This window comes from Anser brachyrhynchus, assembly GCF_964034855.1.
Source record: "Anser brachyrhynchus genome assembly, chromosome: 24".
Lineage (NCBI taxonomy): Eukaryota > Metazoa > Chordata > Aves > Anseriformes > Anatidae > Anser > Anser brachyrhynchus.
In genome coordinates this window covers 3,502,456-3,516,929 of record NC_137717.1, presented here as the reverse complement: position 1 = coordinate 3,516,929, position 14,474 = coordinate 3,502,456, and the positions used below count along the sequence as shown (strand labels likewise).

The window sequence follows — 14,474 nt, the reverse complement described above, 5'->3', positions numbered from 1 at the left end:
AGCCTTGTAGTTACTCTGTTTGCTACAGGAGATCACAAATAAATGGAAGAGGTTGGTTTGTCATAGCCCACAAAGCAGTTCAACATTTCTTTAATTACAAATATCACTGAGCAGCACCTGATTTCTGGCTGGGTTAGCAGTTGGAGGTCATCTCACAGCTCACAGGCATCCAAGCCAGCACCAAATCATCTTCGTATCGGAACGGTGCAAGTTCTCTGTTAGCTTTACTGTTCAGTTACATAGATATCTATAAATGGTGTTCAGAGAGAACATTGTTGTTGTTTTCCAAAGAGAAAGGATAATGTTTATTCTTGGTGTCTCACAAGAAAGGCTCATAAATTCGTTAGGAAACAGAAATCTGCAATATCAGAGAAACTTTAAAAGGTATTAAGCTTACTGATTACAAAACCTAATTGCGAGGCTGCGTGGAAATGGAGATGAGGCTGCAGCTTTTCGGTGCACGGCGTTGTGACATGGAACCTCCTGGGGATCCCTTTCCATCATCTCAGGCTCTTTCCCGAGTAAACGTGGACGAGCCATTCATGCGAGAGTTTAAGCAGTAGCTTCGCACCGTCTTCCACTGCCTTTACTGGGTATCATTTTCTTTTTCTTCTTTTTTTTTTAACAGATGAACCTGTAACAAAGATTGCAGCGCAAGAAGGGTACGTGACACGCAGCCGGTGGTGCGGGATGCCGAGAGCAGCGCGGCCCCCGCCGCCGCCGCTCAGCACCTGCGGTGCTGCAGCTGGAATTGGGGTGTCCGCGGCGCTGACAGTTTGTCAGAACTGCAGCCCCTGGGGACTTCCCAGATGTCACGGCAGGATCAGACTTGAGAGCCGTTTCTGAAGACACTCAAACAATAACAGGTAAAGCTGTCAGTGACTTCGCTAGCTGCGGGTTTGGATTTTTTCCTTTATGCTTCTACTTTCAGCCTGCAAAGCGGACTGCCGTGGGTTGTAAGGGAGTTATTGCTGTGGCCAGATTCTGAAAGTTACTCCCCCTTCTTTCTGACTCTGGTTCCTCGTTTGAAAGTTGGGTTTGGGAACACACGTACGTACCCACAGAGCGTCACCTGCAAGCTGCGTGGTGCCTGTACGTAGAGCATCGGAATTGCAGAGCTAAACCTGCCCGAAAACTCATTTAAAAATAGGTGAGAATGTTGAGAATTTCCTAGTTGTTCGGAGAGGGAAGATCTGATCATACAGAGCTAATTTAATCTACACATCTAATCTTTGAGCTGTACTTCCCCAGTTCCAGTGCCTACACCAAGGGAGCTGGACCTGTCTGTGACCACCTCCAAATGCTCTGGAGCAGCAGCAATGTTCTTGGCTCTTGCTAGAAGCCACAGCTGCTGAGAACCACAGCAAACTGTTTTGGTGTCACGTAGGTGGTGCTTAGGTCTCGGATCCCCACACTTCTGTAGGGCCAAAGATCACGGTACCTACAGGTAACCTGATTTCTTTGTGTGTAGTTTGGTTTTGCTTCCAAAGTAATGTGAAGACTGACTAAAAATGGATATTTAGGTATCTGAAAAAAAGTGTCAGGACGTTTAGACAAAAGGAAATGTTTTGAGCACGTTGGGAAGCTGGGACCATCTTTTGGAAACCCTGAAGGATAACTGATTGCCCTAGGACATCCGGCAGCTGTGGCTCAGCAACCGACTTGTGTCCAGGTTAGAGTACAGCAGCGGAAAAATCGGAGTTGTAAGAGGTCCCAGGTACTTTCAAAAAGGGACTGAAACAAGGTTGGAATCTGCTAAATGAGAGGTGGGAGACCCAGCGGTGACCTGGCTGGGCTAGCTCCTCGCCAGTGACACAGGAGAACTTCCTGCCATGTTTTCACTTCTTCCACGTTCATGGTTTGTGCTCATGGTTTTGAGGCCATTCCAACTGGAAGGCTGTGAATGAAAGTTCATTTGGGCAGAGAGCACCCCACCGGTGTGAACCAAGCGCCAAGTGCAGCAGGCTGCTCTGTTTAATTGCCCCTGCAACTTTTTTTCCCGTCTTCTCATTTTTCCTAGGTTGGCATTTTTGTGGATGAATACCACTGGGAGTTAAGGACTTGCTGTGACTCTCACTCTTACTTAGAGGAGTTTTGCCTGCAGCAGTCACATAGTTGAAAAATACGGATCCATGTGACTGCTAAGAGACCACTGAGAAGCCAAGTAAGTAGGACTCATGGCCATTTTGCAATTCCACCTCATTAGACATGTTTTGGGGCTTATGATTGTGCTGTGAGGATAAATAAGTATAAATATTATATTTGCCTCCAGGTTATCTTTAAAAATGTATTTCTCTCTCTCTGTCTCCCTCCCCCTTTCCTTTTTTTTTTTCTTTTTTTTTTTTCCAATTTTCAGTGTAGTCTGTCAGCTCCTGGGTAGGTGAGCTATCAGCTCCATGGTCTCACAGTATGGTGGCCCAGCAGAAGGTTTTGTGTTGCACAAGGTTGCCTTGTGCTGCCAATTACTCAAGGTTCTGGACAGCAAAATGTACGGCAGTGTGATTAAGTCCGTGTGCAAGTCCAAATTTGCATAACCCCAAAACTAGTGTTAGGAAAGCATTGCAAAAAATATTTGACTCGTCCTCGCGCTACATTTTCAAAATATAAAATAAAAGTGATCATCATTATTTTTTTTTTTATCACTTGAACAACTTTGTGAATTACCTTTGAGATGCAAAGGAATAAGACAGTACGGAAAAGCTTGGCTAAATACGTAGCAAAAGTGGTGCTGTCGCACAGCTCTTTCTTTAACACACAGAGTGCAAATTCTCTTTGTCTAACACACTGGCCCAGCTCCCCGCCAGCTGCAGAGCTGCGTATCTGTGGTGGACGCCGTGGGATTATGCCAATCCACGCCAGCTGAGGACCTGTCCTCTCATCTGCCTCACTTCAAAGTCCGTGTGTTTTCAAAAACGGGTGGACACATTCCTGTAGGAAAAATCCATGGAATGCCGTTGAGCAAAAAGACGCTGCCTCTGATTTAGGATGTTCTTGCACTGGTTGCAGGAGATGGGGAAGCATCTGGGCAAAACAGTGTTTCTGTGGTTTTTGTGGTCTTTCTCGAGTGGGTGCTATTACTCTGTTAGACACGCAGCGTATGCAGCTTTAGCTTGGCTTGCAGTGTTCCCTCTCACATACTTTCTGATTTTGCTGTTGTGGCTACTGGCACTGGTACTGGGCCAGACCGCTTTGGGACAGCTCTCCAGTCTGCTGCATGAGTTTTAGTCCTGGTATTTCACAGTTTCACAGATGTTAAGATGTCACCAAGGCGTCACTAGCAGCTGTTCTTTACGTACAAAGGGGCTGCACTGCTGGGTACGTGTGATATGGTGGTGCAGAGCGTGGTCTGGGGAGCCAAGCAGAGTGAAATCCACATCCAGAGGTACCTGGCTTAGTATGACACAGGGCACAGCATCGTGCAGATAAAACATGTTGGCTGCCCCCCTTTTGCGGGAGCAGCACCAGCAGCACGGTGCCACTGCTCTGCAAGCACAGCAAGCACCAGGTGCTGGCCCAGCCTCGGAAGGACTTTGCGTGTGCTGGGAGATGCAGCAACATTCAGTTTTCGCTTCCCTAAAGGTGCTCCTGTTCTTTTTTCCCCCCCTTTTCTTACAAGCAAGTGCTTTGCCTGTATTCCAGTGAGAAGACTTCAGGTGCAGCGTGGTTAATACAGGTTTGGTCTGGTGTAAACGTTACCCAGTCAGCTCCGGTGTTCCCTATTTCCATTTCGACACACGTGGGAGCTTGGAAAAGTCATTTGTCTGCCTTGCTTCAATGTAGCTTTAACTAAGACAGCATTTTACATGATGGCCTACCTTTCAGTGTACAGAACAAGTCTGTTGTGAGTGGTGCTGTAGGAATTCACAGGCCCTCAACGTAACAGATGCTGTCAGTGAATGGAAGAGCCTGAAATTTGTGAGTTGGTCTTTCGAGCCAGCTGCTACGTGATGCAACAGGAGCAGTTCCTTTAAAGGAGAAAGCAGCACTAGGGTTTGTATAACTTACATGTTTATTTTGGCTCATTGATGTTTCCAGGAGGTGATGCCAGGAAATACTGCTGCCTTTTCGTATTCAAATTTTAATAGGATGTTTAGTGTTTGGGGCTTGGGTAGTTCCACAATGTGGGTCTGAGTTACCACGAGGTGGCAGTGTGCAAGGTCCGGAGGATGTGTTGGTTATACCACTTCACTTTATTAGGTAGTCCAGGAGATAGAGCTGTTAAAAGACCACACACAAGTGCCGAAGGCCTTCTGTTTTTACCAAGGCTACCTTATACTCTTATATACTGATAGTTTGTGCTCAAAAATCGGATGCACTAAGTGTGACTACTGCCCATAAGGACTGTAGTCCTTTACTGAAGGAGCCAGAAAGGGTTTTAGAAACAGCGACCATGCTGTTCTCCATTTCTTCCCGTACTAAATAAAGGTTTAAAGGTGAACAGAGCCGAGAAGAATCCCTTATTTTTTCATGAGCAGATGCTATCCAGAAGGCTTCACGTCTCTTTCTTTCACTGGCGTACAAAGCAGCTCTACCGAATGTCCACGTAGGAGACGCTGGATGTAACCCCTGGCAAGATGTAAGTTCCTCTCAGTAGCAGCAATCTTTAGCTGGCAGCCACGTACACATGAGGTTCGTGGTGGTCCTGTGGGAGCAGCGTAATGGTATGCTCTTTGTGCTCAGACTCGGCATTGCTCTTCTAATCACAGAAAGCTTCCTCACAATTTTAGCAATGATTTTGACTTGGTGAAGGACCCCCTAGGTAAATAAAATTGAGATGCAGCTTGTAGCATTTCTGTAGCATGCTTTCACGTTTCGACTTTGGGTGCAGAATCCTTTATTTTCGGTTTGTTCGAGTTCCAAGGTCTAGTTTCAGGTTTGAAAACCTCCAAAAAAATTAGTGTCTTTTTTGGTCCTCTTAGTGAAATAGGTACCGTCAGGCTGTATGGCTAATGGAAGTGACAGTGTTTGGGGAGCTTTGTGGCATCGCGCTGTAATACATTTGCATTTATCATCTCAGATTATTTCAGACGATTGTCTTCAGGAAGTCAGAGAACCTGCCCTAGGAGGTTCCTTGACTGAAGCCCGGCGTGCTGCCTGTAAATCCTGCAGGAGAAGCCATGTGGCTGTTTGTGTGTAGTGGCTCCTCGCTTTGTGCTGTTGAAGAGGGACAGTCTCACCAAGCATCTGGGTGTTGCATTATTTGGGAACGGCTTTTTCATACCAAATACAATAGTTAGCAAAACTGAGCAAAATTCTTAGCTTCGTGTGTTTTTCTTCAGACCTATAGCTCTTCACGTAGGTTTTAAAGTTTCTTCCCCTGTTTTCAGCGGCACCTCAGCACTTTTTCATTGCACCCTTCTCCTCCTTATCTCCCAAATTCTCAAATTTACCATCCAGCTCTCACCCTGCCAAGTTGAACAATCCTGCCATTTTGGCCACAAGCCTTGGAAAAAGCAGTATAAGAGGAGCAAGTAGTGAAGGATACTGGAAGATTCAATGAGGTGTATTAAACTATCAACAGCTGATTCTCAGCCCTAGCTATTTCTGGAGAAAAAAAATACATTCCCCAAAACTTGACATCTTCTCAGAGCTTCAGATAAAAGCATGAACTGGTTTCTTTTAATTTCCTGAACAATCACAGAAGGAGAATTTTGCAAACAGTTAAGATTGCAAATTGCTTGTTTGCTCGAGATAAGATTTATTCACAATTGTGCCTGCTCTTTGGAAACGGAAGGAGTTTTTAAGACATATTTTGAACAAGGTAAGCATTTTTTCAGATTATTCCCAGCATAATATGCCAAGGGGAATATGGTGCATTTGTTATTTCCTTAAAAAAAATAAAGAAAAATCAATGGACTGAAACATTCCCTCTAGACCTATAATATTTATTTCAATGTTCTGTCAATAAATATAACAAGGTTAGTTTTCTATCAGGTTAGCTGGAAGAATCATTTGAGGGAAGTTCTATTTGGTAAGCTCGATTGCAAAAAGCAATCAATAAGAAAAAATTCCCTTGTTGTTATTGAAAAGAAATATGGAGCTCTGAGGAGTTGTCCCAGGACAAGTATTTATGTCTCCTCCCCAGGATCCTTCTGCTGGCATCTGAAGGCCGGTTTGCTGCCGCCTTCTCTCCTGCCAAAAGAGGGGAAAGGAAAGCACAGCAAAGCCTCGTGTTTGAAGGAGCACAGTATTCTGAGTACTACAGTCCCCTTCCTATTTAATAGGAAATTCCTGTTGACTTTTTTGTGCGTTAACCAACCGATAATCCCCCCTGCATTTGGGAGTCTCATGGAAAATCTTGACCATAGACTTCTCAGTTTCAGTGGGCCCCTGGAGGGTAGCTCTATAAAAGTAACACAAAACTCATGATGCAGGCTCACCGTTTGCTTGTACTATTGGAGAAGAGAGCCAGACGAGCCTGTCCTGCTGGAATAATCCTGCCTTGGCATCGCTGGCTCCTGCTGAACGTGCCAGAGGCAGCGTCGTCGCCGAGTTCTGCGCTGCGGGCTCGCCTCTGCCCTTCCGGGCGACGAGGCAGCGGGGAGGCACGGCAGCACGCCGCGCATCGCAAAGTGCCTCACGTCTTCTGCGCAGCTGCAATAGCCACCTGGCCCAGAAGTGGTGAGGTCTGTCATCGCTTGGCATGCAAGGCTGCAGAAAGTAACCCAGAATGAAAACAAACACCAACCACTTAGAAATGAAAACGAGAAACAAAACTGAGGCTTCTGCGCCCAGTCATGGAACTGGAACGCACTCTAAACCGACATCCCATGTTTCTTATTCAGTACATTTTCAGCTCTGAATAGTTTTGGGGACAAAGAAAGACCCATTCAATGTGATTTCCCATATGAGGATAATCTCTTGATTATTATCTGTGATTTCTGTGTATTCTGCAGTATCCATTGTAAGTTATTGCTCTACCTATAACTGCAAGCTGCATGTTTCTAACCTGTCTGCGTTATATTTTACAATCCAGTTTTGATAGGAGCCTGCCTTTTGTGCAGTTTGGTATTACAGCCCTCCGAGGAATCTGAGGAAGGCACTTGGTTTCTAGCAGGTGGAAGCAGTGGCATTAAAGCCCCATTAAAGCATGGGGGGAAAAAACACCAAAAAAAGGGTAAAATGATGAAATATTTTGTGGATCAGGTTTGTGGACCAGGTTGAGACTCACCTACTCTATACAGTTGGTATGGATAAAAGGAAACCATTTTTGGACAAAATGGTGATGCACCTTGAAAGAAAAAGTGGGGAAAAAACAAACAAACAAATGACTACCGCTGCATTTAGCATTTAATAAACTGCTGTCACGGTTCATAAGGCTCTTGATCAGATATCAGTCCGGTTGCACATAGTTCAGCCTGTTTTCCGGTCGTACCAGATTCTTGGTTTCTGCTGATTTCTTGGTTTCTGCTGCAGAACAGCAGTCACAGCCCACGCGGTCAGACTCGGGATGCTGCCGCGTTCGAGCAGTCAGGAAGCAGCAGCGTTGCCGGCCCGTTAGTCCGCGCGCGGCAGCGAGCAAAGCCAGTTCAGTCGGCAGCTTCCTCGTGCACGTAAGTAGCGTGGATGAGCCTAATTGGCCTGAAGTTTTGCAAAAGCTTTGCAGTGCTTGCAGGTGCATCTGTTGTCGTTCCCGGTCCTTACCGGATCATTCGAGAGCCAGTTCCAGTCGATTCAGTTCTTTCAGGCTTGGCGTTTTAATCTTCCAAAGGAAATCTCTATAATTCTGTAAGGCAAACAAAGCAACAAAACTAAAAGTTGTGTTGCTACAGTCAAAGTGTAGCATTTGAAAGTAATTTCTCTGCGGTGGCGTCGTGCAGCAGGCATGAGGGAGACACGAACAGAGTCCCCTTCCTTCATGCGGCTGGATCAACGCAGCGCATTGACAAGAGCCCACTCTTGTGGGAGCAGTTGGCCAAAATTGCTTCTATAATATATTCTGCAGCAGCAAGTAGGGAGATACTAGAAGCAGCCCAAAGGGATGGCCAGGGAACAATATAAAGGCTGAATGTAAAATAAATTTCTGTGACTATATGTAGTCACTGAAGTGGAGCTGAAAAAAAAAAAGAGTAGAGCTAATAAAGAAAAAAGCTAATAAAGATAGAAACAGTACTTGATAATACAAGTTTTCCCTTCAGAATACAGTCAAAGGTTTTGGGGCGAATCCTGTTAATATAGCTACATTAACATTAATGGAGTGTCCCAAGGTTTTTCTTTGGTTTTTTTTTGTTTTTTTTTTTTCCAAAGAGCTGTTGGGTGTAAAACATTGATTTTATTGTTTGAGGTGGCAGACACCTTGAGAACCACACCAATTATGAGTAGCTTTTGTGATTATTATTATCAGTATATTTTTTTCCAGATTTCTGCTGGTGCTGGAATGAAAGAGACCGGGATCCAAACTTGCACGGTCTTGGTCACTGCAGAACTTTGTGCCGTCCGTGGACATGAAGCAGCGCTGGGCCAGGAGCAACACACACAGGGCAGCGACCACAGGCGGGTGAGTGGGCTGACACTTCCAAAGAAGCTTAAACCCCGAGTTTCCTACATGCTAAAACCACTTTTTCTCAGTGATTTAGTCTTCTCTGTCAGTAGAATCTTCCAGGTGCTGGAATCCAAAGCTGCCATGTGAGCTGTCGTACAGAAATGTCTGGTAAAAGCAAGCCACTATTTAGCCTTTTTTTTAGTTTGCCATTTAGAGCAGATAAAGATCTTACGATATATACGTTGAAGCTAATGCTAGGCAAATTGCCTTTCCTGTTCTGATCTGATAGTTGGACTGTTTTTCCAAAAATGGTGACCACTCTCTTTAAAATTTCTTCTCTGTTAACCTAAGAATATGATTCAGAGTGACAGAGAAAAGAGAAACAATTTTCATAAGGTCGTGATCTTGTGGCCTGCAGAGAGCTGCGAGGTCACAGCCCACACAAACTGCCTTGCCTAGACAATTCAGGGAGACAGCATGGAGAAATCACAGGGAAAAATCCATCATTTAACTCTCCATTTCAGGTTAAACTTGGTGTTTGACAAAGACCACCAATGAAATAGCCTGATAGTGAATACTTTACATTGCTTTTCGTGAATCCTGTACAAGCAGTTAAAATTTGGCTATTACATAATTAAGCCTTTTTTATCAATGATGCTTTATATTATTGAGGTATGTGCAGTTACGCATTCAGGACAGGGGTGCAAATAGAGCTTAAAGCTTAAAAAAAAAAAAGTAGAAACAAAACTCTGTTTAAATCTTGGATTGGCCTTCCCTATGTTAGCATTTTCCATCAAGGTAGGGATAGCAGTCGTGGTATTTCTAGGTTGCTTGTGAGTCGATTCAGAGGATCCTCCTCTATGCCCCCAAGTGCGGCGTGAGCGATGAGGTGACATCAGCCTTGAATATTCTAGTGATATGTTAATTAAGTTGTAACTTTGGTTTAACTGAATACTTAAACTTGTAATTTTCTTAGAAGCCTGGTATTCCGACAACTGCAAATATATTGAGCAGAAAAGTGTTAACTCCGTATTTGCCAATACCATTAAAGATAATAAGAAACAAATCTATGCAGATGCCCTGTGCTACAGTGGATAAGTGATTTTCCACTATAACAAAAGATAAAAGCCTATTCATTGAAGTGCAGCTAGAAATTATTTCTAATTGGTATGAAAGAATCCTTAAATCTGTATACTGCTTTTAACATTTTGGGCTTAAATTGCAGTTAATAGTTCCCATAAAAAGAGGTAATAAGAGAAAAACTAAAATTCAGAATCCTTGAACTCAAAAGGCAGTCTAGATTTCCAGTCATAGCATCATCCCTCACGGTTTTTCTGTCGAAAAATAAAGCAACCAGGGAGTTGTTTATATGGACACAGGTGGCAAAATCTTCGCTGAATATCCTTTGCACTCCTCAGCAGGGTGCTCCCCGTCTGTGTGCGCACAGTGGGGGCCTTGCTTTCAGCATATCCAAGGGCATCCCTCCCCCTGTCCTCACTGCAGGACGCTCGCCGCTGTGTGCCGGAGGCGTTGATCCTGCCACGTAACGGGACGAGGCCGCCAAGACCCCAGGCTCTGCCCGTTTTGTTCCCCTTGCCTGTCTGCCCTGGGCCACACTTCCCTTTCACAAATGTCCTGCGTGCTGCTTGCGTGTTTTGCCACCATTGGGGCAGTTTTATTGTTGAGACGAGCATTTGTTCCGTGATCAGAAATGGATGGGTGTGCAGAGCTGTGTTCTTCAGATCTCTTTCTCCTAACCTGTTTTGCCCTTTCTCCTAACCTGCAGGAAGCCTGGTGATGGGAACCTCTCTGCTCTCGGCTTAGGCAGCTGCTCCCGCTGGCTTCTGCAGTTAAGACTTAAGTCTCCAGAAGTCTCTTCCTGAAGCACTGTGAGGCTCCCAAAGGTATCTGCTGTGGGCTTCACTGCTCGATTTTTTAGGTTGTTGGAGCTAACAGAGCCAACCTGCGTGAAACATAAACTGGCAACAAACTACCACATGCCTTGGGCAACAAGCAGCGCTTTCCTGTTTTACATTGTTCATCTCCCGAGTGTCTCTCGGTGCTGCATGATATGACACAAGGCTCATCCTTAGATGCCAAGTTCTTAGCACAGAATAAATTAACAAGAGCAGGAATTTCCCCTGCCTTAAAGTTCCACAGCACACGGCCACTTCGGCTCGCCTGTGGCTGCTGGCCGCGTCGTGTTTGGTTTGGCTGAGCTCTGAGACGCTGCTGGCCCATGTGGAGAGGAAGAAGCAAGTGTGTACGGAGAAAGGATGGACCCAATATTAGCATTCCATGTTTGCCTCCCTGTCTTCCATTTCTACAGGTGAATATTAATGAGCAGCGGTACCTGGGCTCCTCGGCACTTTAATTACAGGTGAGATGCTCAGGGTTGCTGTTGCTGCTCCCCTGTGGTTTTAGCTGTGCTGTCAGGTTTCTCTCGAGATCATTACATTCCCTTTTTCATTAATGCTTTGTTTACGCACAGCCTGCTCCTTGGAACTTAAAGACCTATCCGGTTACCCCAATGCAAAGGATGAATGGCACCCAGCAGAGGGGGGGCAGCCCTGCTCCCTCGTGCTAGGCTGCTCAAGAGGGCTTTAAGAGCCGCTGCCCCTGCATCTCTGGCAGAGCACCAGTAGGCCTGTTTTGTTCCTAAGGATTTACATAAAGCTGGTATTTGCGGTGTTTTGTCAGCACAGCAGAACTGCCTGTGGATTTTTGCACTTGCTTTTTTTCAGGATTTCACACAAAAAGGTACCAGCATTATACATTGCGATCTTGCTGTGAAGCAAACACTCCGTTGTATTGCACGCCAAGCCCCTAAGAAAACCAATGGTAATCCATTTGCTGTGAGATTTGCCTCTTTACCCTAAAGGTTCTTTTCATTAAGAAATAATTCTAAGCGGAATCCTTTATGCTTAAGAACTCTACGATTCTGGAGATTTTTCTCATAAGCGTGAGCTAACGTGTACACGCGATGTGTGCCTGCTGTGGTGTTTGTGCTCGCAGAGCTGGTTTTAAGCAAATGCATCTTTAATTCACATAAGTCAACAATAAAGACTGGCCACCGCATGAAAGCTAATCTGAGAAGTCGAGTGAGAAGAAAACTTCCCATCATTCCCAAGCTGTACTTTTGTGGTTTTAAAAGAATGCTGTTGAATCTGCACTGGGAACAGTGTAGCTGAGTCTTATTTATAGCTCTGTTCCGTCTGGTTCATTTCCTCTAACTTCCCTACAGAATGATATGAATGAAAATGACACTATTGACTATGTGGATAACAATAAAAGACCTTATAGAGAGAAGATTTTTATAGTTTCAGGACTAAGGGAATCAAAAGCCTAAGAGTTATGATCTTAGAGAACAGGAGGAGTCAGGCTGGGCTCGTTGAAGAGGTCCCAGTGGTGGATATATTCTGGGGTTTGGTGTGGTTTTTTGTTTTGTTTCGTTTTTAAACGCAACTTCACAAACTACAAGGTCTCATAAATGATGTGAGCATTGAGAAGGACTTACGAGGGCATAGAAATTCTGTGTCATAACTGCAATTCTTGGTTTCATTTCAGCCAAATAGCAAGGTAGAATTAATTTGTACAATTTCTGCTTTAAAAAAAAAAAAGTATTATTTTTAGGTATTCTTATTTTTTTTTAGTTGTTCAGTGTTGTTCAAACGAGCAAATAAATCACAGAACACTCAAACATAAATTAGCACAAAGGCAGCAAGAGTCACCAGCCTTAATATATCTGAAGAGGGGATGTATCTGACTACGGACAGCCAGAAATGCAAAAGCAGAAAAATGAAAACTTAAGGGTATTTCCCAAAAGCACTGCTTGGAGTATTGTATTATGGAAAGGACTGTCCCTTGCAAACTAAGGCAAATTTTTATTTCTTTTAATTCCCTCAGAACCCAGATTATGCTAAATTGTGCGTAAGCAAAGAAGAAAACATGGTGCCTTCCTCGGCAAGCTTACTCTGTGCATGTGAAAAAGAACCATCAAGAGAGCAGCTCTGCTGGTGTGAAGCTGGGAGGAGAAGAGCCAGGAGGGGATCTGGAGGAGCTCTCTGCAGTCCCAGCGTGGCGGAAAGGCTGCGGCGCTCCTTGCACTGGGTACGGTGAGTGCTTTGTCGTGGAAGTGAGTGCAATTGGTCGCCTTGGTAGTTTAGTTGCTCACATACAGTACTTACTGTGAATGTTATTCTTGCTCTTGTTCCAAACTCACGTCTGATGCCTCCACACCAAGAAGCAGGCACTAATTTCAGAGAGAGTCCCACATTTGGAGGTCTCCAAGTTAGCATACTGCATGCACCATTTCAGCTTCAGAAGCATTTACTGTTATAAGTGGAATTTTCTTTATATGGACAAATATTTTCTGGCCTCGACACCACTGACAAATGATGACAGATAGAAAGACTTATAATAGAAGTAAGCAAGTGCTATGACATCTTCAGGGTAATTTGAAGTGAAAATATTCAGACCATTAGTAATAACTTACAGGTAAAATTATTACACAAGTATATTACGAGCAAGATTACATTCAGTATTAATCACACAGAGTAAGTACATACAGCTATCTTGTTGCTCCTGCCCTGGCATTTAATGACATTTTGATATACATAACGTATGAACAACAAATGTGTAAAAGAAAATCATTGATATACAGAAGAGGAATTACCACGGTGATATGTACGTGGCAAATAAAGAAGGAAACTTGAATTTTCCAAGAAAGCAACTGTGCACTATCAGGTAAAATGTTGTCAAATAACATGAAAATTTCAGCTTGATTGCTTATAACAAAAAAAAAAGGTGTTCAGATGCTACGGAATTCTATCCAACAAGCTTAATTTCTGGCAGTCGAGGATAAGGACAAACGAAAGCTGTGAGGTACAAGAGTACTTTTCTCAGTCCTTGGTTGTGCAACACTTTCGCCTTGCAGCTTTAAGTCACCCACTCCGTATTTACTGAAACATAAATGGCTTAAGCTGAGGTGAAGGCTTCACTACTTTATACCAATGTGAAGTAAATAAAAACAAAAAAATGAAACTAGAAATAGGAATCGATAGCCCAGAGTGACAAGCAGTGCCTTGGCGTGGAATGCCAAGCGTAGCTCTGAGATGAGGATCGCTACGCACGGCAGTCCTGGGAGCGCAGCATTCACACTGGCTGAAGCCCCGAGTTCGTGGATCTTGATTACACCCAGCAGGGCATCCTGTTGGTGATGAGAGAGAAAATATTCGGAGGGCTGTCTCCTCGGTGTACTGTTACTGCTGGGAGGAGGAGGGAAGGCTAGATTTTTACATATTTTTCTTCTCTATATGAGAAAACTTCGCCTGCTGCCTTAATGTCTTCCACTCTTTTTTTGTTCTGAATTGTGTTGCGTGTAAAAAGCAGGGTGTTCGGACCGCTTACAGCTAGGGCAGTCTGCTTGACTTCCAGCCCTGTTTTTAGACGCGGTGTGTGTGTGAGTTTAACTTCGCTTGCTCCTGTATCATAGCTGATTTTAGGGCAGGTCTTTCTATTTGTGCATTTCCGTTCAGCAGCTGACAATGAAGATTTGCATTCTTTGAGGTGTTTTACAGATTGTTTCTTTACTGCTAGCTGATAATTGGCTTTACTTCAAGTTCATAGCTGGTATGCAGTTAGCCCCCACTGAGAAACAGCTACTTTGCTAACCACAAACCAATTAACTGAGCAGTGAGTTATTGGACAACAGGAGATGTTCTGATCTTTACATGTGTTTGTGTAAAAAAAAATGCAGTGCAACAATATTAGCTGTCCCCTAACTAAACTAAATTAATATCTGTAAGGTAAGCTAAGCTAATTTATTGTCTGTGAGGGAGTGTAGGTTCAGATAAACTTAGTGTTACATTTATTTAAATTTGAACACATTTACTTTTGTTTTCACTCTACTTTTTTTAAAGGAAAATGAAAGGACATTTACATTGCTGTGTGAATTCCTTGAATTTTAGAGTACGTGTTTGTCGGGGGAAGG

At 44.0% G+C, this 14,474-nt stretch overlaps 1 protein-coding gene across 8 annotated transcripts in view; it reads left to right on the top strand.

The window, feature by feature from the left end:
• Nucleotides 1-14,474, top strand: part of LOC308182510 (uncharacterized protein) — a 92,012-nt gene that overhangs the window by 67,052 nt on the left and 10,486 nt on the right. For all 8 annotated transcript variants that reach the window (XR_013941841.1, XR_013941842.1, XR_013941843.1 and 5 more), the window contains 7 exons: nucleotides 629-866; nucleotides 2,021-2,164; nucleotides 7,417-7,553; nucleotides 8,360-8,497; nucleotides 10,269-10,386; nucleotides 10,812-10,862; nucleotides 12,389-12,592. The gene's annotated coding sequence lies outside the window, so the exon portion shown is untranslated. The remainder of the gene's footprint in view (nucleotides 1-628; nucleotides 867-2,020; nucleotides 2,165-7,416; nucleotides 7,554-8,359; nucleotides 8,498-10,268; nucleotides 10,387-10,811; nucleotides 10,863-12,388; nucleotides 12,593-14,474) is intronic.